The sequence below is a fragment of the Aphis gossypii genome, chromosome 2 (genome assembly GCF_020184175.1).
Source record: "Aphis gossypii isolate Hap1 chromosome 2, ASM2018417v2, whole genome shotgun sequence".
In the NCBI taxonomy this organism is placed as follows: Eukaryota; Metazoa; Arthropoda; class Insecta; order Hemiptera; family Aphididae; genus Aphis; species Aphis gossypii.
In genome coordinates this window covers 14,808,494-14,814,493 of record NC_065531.1, presented here as the reverse complement: position 1 = coordinate 14,814,493, position 6,000 = coordinate 14,808,494, and the positions used below count along the sequence as shown (strand labels likewise).

The 6,000-nt window shown below is 27.6% G+C and overlaps 1 protein-coding gene across 1 annotated transcript in view; it reads left to right on the top strand.

The window, feature by feature from the left end:
* The first annotated feature begins 967 nt into the window (after window positions 1-967).
* The window catches only part of LOC114128262 (pituitary homeobox homolog Ptx1), a 38,974-nt gene continuing 33,941 nt past the window's right edge, over window positions 968-6,000 (top strand). The window contains exon 1 of the mRNA XM_050199931.1: window positions 968-1,081. The gene's annotated coding sequence lies outside the window, so the exon portion shown is untranslated. The remainder of the gene's footprint in view (window positions 1,082-6,000) is intronic.

The following is a 6,000-nucleotide window of genomic DNA, read 5'->3' as shown; positions in this document are numbered from 1 at the left end:
ATTATATATTTACCGACCCTCAATAAAACTGTCTTTAAATTTATCGTATATGGACTGAAGAACATAAATTATACACCTATATGGTGAATAAGAGTATAATACAATATATATACCTGTACCTATATTTGGTACCTTTCATAGAAAATACCAATATAATTCATTAAAATTATAATATAGCTTATAGTGTACCAGGGTAGTATCTATAAGTGCGACCAATTAGGAACGAATAAAATGATTTAATTTTTAAGATATTATATTTTCAATTAATTTGTTGAATAGGTAAAAAAATATTTGAATTAAAAGTTGAAATAAATTATATTGTGGTTATCATGTAAATTAATTAGTTTTTACTTTTTACTATTAATATAGGATTGTAAATGTAAAAATATACCTATATGAAATAGTTGATTTTATTCTACTTGCACAGTAGGTATAAAATATTTTTGATATTTTATATCACTCAAACCCTCATAGATCTCTATTGTGCTATGTACATAATGCGTGCGTTTAATTATAAATATTATGTTAAGTTCTTAAAACTATTTGCGTTGTCTTCAGGTTTTCTCATATGATAACCTAGGTTTATATTTAAACGTATAATTCCTTGAATATATGTTATATTTTATTACATCTGAATTAGCAAATGTGCTATATAATGATATAGCGTACAGGGCGTTATGATATAATTATTAATGCAACTAGTTACTGCATCAACGAAGACACTGGCACGAGATAGCGTGCGAATATATTTACATACAGATATATATATATATACATACACACACAAACTGCACACACCTGCAGCACGGGGTGGTCGAAGGGGATCGAGAGTTCGATGTGGGCGAGTGTCGGTGGTGGTAGTACTGATGCTGCTGCTGCTATTGCTGGTAGGGGTAGCGGCGGCGTATATATTCAACCCCTCCGCTGGAGGAAAAAAGGGGGTGGAGTTGGGCCGCCGACGACGCTGGTACAGGAAGGAAGGGATGAGGATTCTGAGAGTGTCGCCCTCAGTGCGCCGCCGGATAGCCTAGGCTTAGCATGTTGATCCCGCTGGATTAGTGGAACGGCTACCCAGTATCAGGTTAGTGTTTTGGTCTTTTTCGTCCTCCCCTCCATTCACTACCACTTTAGCCCCTTCCCCACCTAATACCCCTCGATTCTAACTCGCGTTCGTCATGTGATATCATCATATCATATCATTATGTATACATTATAAATTATAATATAATATATATATTGCGTGACGAAATTTCGTTCGATTAATATAAATTTAAAATCATACATTTGATAATATAATATATACCTACGTACAGGAATATTAGGTGCATATAGGTATAGGTACTAGGATATTATTGTATTGTTGTGTTATGCACAATAAAAACTTACTTGATATTAAAAGCTATATAATAGGTCTTGCTGTCAGCATACCACAAATAATATATGTTAGGGTGATACACACGTTTTATCCAAGCCTTTAAAGTTATAATATTTTTTTCATTGCGTAAAATTAACGGCTGCAAAATTCTCGTATAATAGCTAAAAGTTAACACTAAAATTAATTTTTATAATCTATAGGTATAATTCATTCTACACAATTATATTAAACAAAGTATTAATTTAAGAAATACGACACCAATAACGCTAACATAATTTTTTTTTAAATTTTAACCAAATGAAAATATAATTCAACAAAATAGTTATTATAGTTATTACTTAAATATAAAATAAATAGTTTTAATTAAATAATACATATTTAATAACTAATTTAACTCTTAATAATTTGAATGCATTTACTTATAATATTATAATACATATTTTATCTTAGCATAAATAATAATAAAAACATCTCTTATATTTTTTTTATAAAATGACTGAGTTTTTAATTTAACGTTATGTAGTTATAAAGTAAACAAAAATGTCAAGTAAAATTTAAATTTATTATATATTCTTATTTAAAATAATAAAGATTTTATATTAGTTAAATTAATTAATTTTAATCATAATTTTAAATATTGTACACAAAACAGAGTATAATTAAAAAATTTAATTTAATAAAATGATTTTAAATATGATGATACACAAAACATATATCATACTCAGTACTATATATTGTCGTATTTGGTATAATATTTATCTACACCTTGTTGGAAATTATTACTTAATTATTTATCATTATAAATGATGTAATAGGCAATAGCATATAATTTATCAAAACTATACTAAATACTATACTACTTGAGTAAAAATTCAAATAATCAACATAATTTTTTTTATATTATTATCAAATTATTTCATGTTAAACCATAAGAAATTATAAGTATAGTGATAGATACAATTTACTTCGCAGTTCTAAAATTCCGTTATTAGCTCTCAATATGATTTATGTTAATTAATGATTATAAATATCCTTATATTACTGTAATTTTATTTAGCTTGAAAATAATATTACTCAGCAATAATAGAACTAATGCATTATAACTTTCAATAATTGGTCTGAATCAATTTGTTTTTTTTTCATTTAAACAACCGCAGGCTAAAATATAAACAGCAATTAAAATTCGCACAAGTTCCTCTGTTAAAACACAGTACTGAGGAGTAAGTGGGATTTATTAGTGTTTTTCTTTCGAGTTGTAAAGCCGACTTAATACCAGCGGATCACAGTTGATCTCAAACGATTTTTCGTTTTGGCCTACTGTTTTTTTCAATATGTACCTATTCAACGCTTTTATTCTGGTCTAAATATTATCATAATAATTCACCTCGCATACGAAACAATAACCTTGAATATCTTGATCACTTATTTGTATCATAAACTTAAGATGTTTCTATAGTGTGTGATCCCAAATCAAAATGCTATAATAATAATAATAATATATTGTTCGTTTATTTCCAAATAAAAGATTTGTCGAATTAAAAAACAAATTAATCAGTTAAAGATACAAATTTTTTTTTTCAAAAAAATGTAACATATATATATGGATATTGGATAATGTATGATAGTAAAATTAAAATTTTTGCTGAAATTTTTTTGAAAATTCTTCTATATGGTTGATCTTTTAACTGTTATAAGTATTATTTCATTGCTAACTACTTATTTATAGAAATGACATTATGTAATATATTAATACACTTATATTATTCATATTAAAGATATATAGCTAGGTATAAGTACTTATTTTCTGATTAAGTTTTTAGTACCTATTATTTATTCTATGCACTTTGGTCTATTATACGAGTATCATTATTAATTTCATTATTTTTAATTTATCTAACATATTTTAGTTCGCAATTAATTGTTTTATGATACTGTAATTATACATAAATCTTTAATGTACTCCTAAATTGTATAGGTATGTTATAACAAGATAAATCATATCAATTCAATAATAAATATATTATATAGTTGTGTAGTAGTTTTACCTAACAATATTTAACTTTAAAAAGCATTATTTAAGATACCCTTTTTATTCAAGAATAATAATCTTGCATAGTCATATATTTTAAAATCATGTACGTTATATTCACGGCCAATAAGAAAAATAATGTTATGTTATATTTTAAATTGCTTTTTTTATTGAGAAATTTTTTTATTTGACAAATTGTTAGTCAACTACATTATTTTTAAAAGAATAATAACACTCAGTGTTACTTGATATTATAAGTATACCTTATGATGTATAGCTACGAATTTTTTCACGTGGAGAGGGTTATTAGGCTTAAAAGTTAAAATATTTTATTATTGTCTTCCTCATATACGATAGTTTCAATAATTTAAATTATAATAATTTATAAACACGTTTTTATGTTCTTATAAAATTTTTTGATAATACCTAATATATAAAATAAAAATTTAATGTAATATCTATTATATTATTATTCATTTTTTTAACTATGTATATACACATATATTATGTATACATATAGGTATGATAGTTAAAATTATTTTCAATTAAAAATGAGAAAAATTTAATAATTCTATTTTACGCGTGTGTACCTAATACTTATATATTATATCTTAGTTGGTAAATGAGAAAAGATTTTTATTAAAGTCTAGAAGTAATATTGAGCGAAGCTTTTTCTTCGGTGACGCGTTAGTCCATAAAAAAAATAAATTTTATAGATTATTTTAAAATGTTCAAAACTCACATTAAACAGATTAAAAAATCGAAGTATATGTATGTTAATAAAGTGTATATTATATTTTTTTAATGTTAAAATGAAGTCTAGAAGTATAGTGATTTTGGTAATGGGTGGTAACTAGTAATATAGAGGTATATATATATATATATTAAGTACTATAAATGATATACAGTTTTACTCTCTCGTTTACTTGAAGCATATGCTATACATTATTGTTAGTTTAAACGATTGTAAATTCCCCGCCGTATTACGACAAGTATATATAATTTAATATAGCAGCACACCCGCGAATTTATCGGTATACCCGCCGCGTAGTTATATTATTATTATTATATTGTTAGTCTTATATGTAACGTGCAGTGCGATTATTATACCTACAGTATATGCGTTTATATATATATTATGTACAATGCACGTATACACATTTTACCTGTAATAATAATAAATAAAATTGAGTAGTGATTTGTGCCTATATAATGTACATACTCGTTTTACATATATATTATTTTACACGACTGGTATACATGTATAATATAGGTATATATATCAAACTACCTAACCTATAGTGTTTACTGTGTATATGTATATAATATATATCATGCATATACACTAGGTACACTGGTGAACCCTCCAACGGTGTATATATATGTGTGCAGCTTTACGGTTTTACGAAAAACAAAATAAGACTTTTATTCGGGTCGTGTAATTTTGAGCGCTGAGAGACGCCAGTATTTTATTCGCCCTCCCTTAATTTAAAATCCTACAATATAATAATATACATATATGAACTCGTATTCGAAACGAAAACATAGAGCTGTAAATAATTTTTATTTTTAACACATTTATTTGAAATATATTTACGATTTATAAAGATTTATTGACAATAAGTAAATATTTAATGCAAATATCTTTATGTACTTATAGACATGAATTATATTGTATGATTAAAGGAATAATTATCCAGTGATAATGTATACAACTTAAGATGTGATATGTTATATATTAGGATGTATGTATTTGTTTTACTAGGTATTACATTTTTTTATCGCGTTGTATATGTAGCGTGAGTCTTTTTAGCCTTATTCTTAAAGGATTGTATGGATTTTTGTTTGCAAAGTCAAGGGCGAAGACGAGTGGGTTTTAGCGCGGTTTGCGAGGAGGGATCGAAAGAGTTTGTCTGCAAGACCGTTAGAATTTTCAAGTCCTACACAGCGGAAGGAATATATAGATTTAATATTGTGTGAGATGTCGCTTTTGTATTCGATATCACGACATAATATAATGATATAATATTGTATACTGATTGGAAAGTTCGTGTTTTGCCCGGTAATATTTTTGATTTCTATTCAATCGAAGTGCAAATTTTCTTTCAATTGTTTTCTAATTTTGCAGTATATATTATTTATATCGCCTTATAATAGAGTAGCGGTTTGCTCGACGTGTTCGTCTAAAACGGAAAACCGCAGAAGTATGGAAATAATAATAAAAATATTATATTACGACGGTTTGGTCGGTGCTATATAATATATATATATAATACGAAACGGTCGTTGCGGACATTTGACGAGGGTCCGCCGTACACGCACAGTGACAGTGCCCGAGCGACCGCCTTTGCGCGCGTTGACGCGACGTAAATAATAATAATAATAATTATTATTATTACATAAAAACGCGTCGTTTTTCGCGCAAACTTTCGAGCTATATACGGTTAGGACGTATATCGTATTATTATTATTATTATTAAAGCGGCGCTCGGCGACCTTCGCTAGCGGCGAGCGAGATCGTCAAAAACGACGGCGGCGGCGGCGGCGGCGGCGGTGCGGGGTGACGGTTGGGGCGACGGGGTGCGGGCGGGGCGCG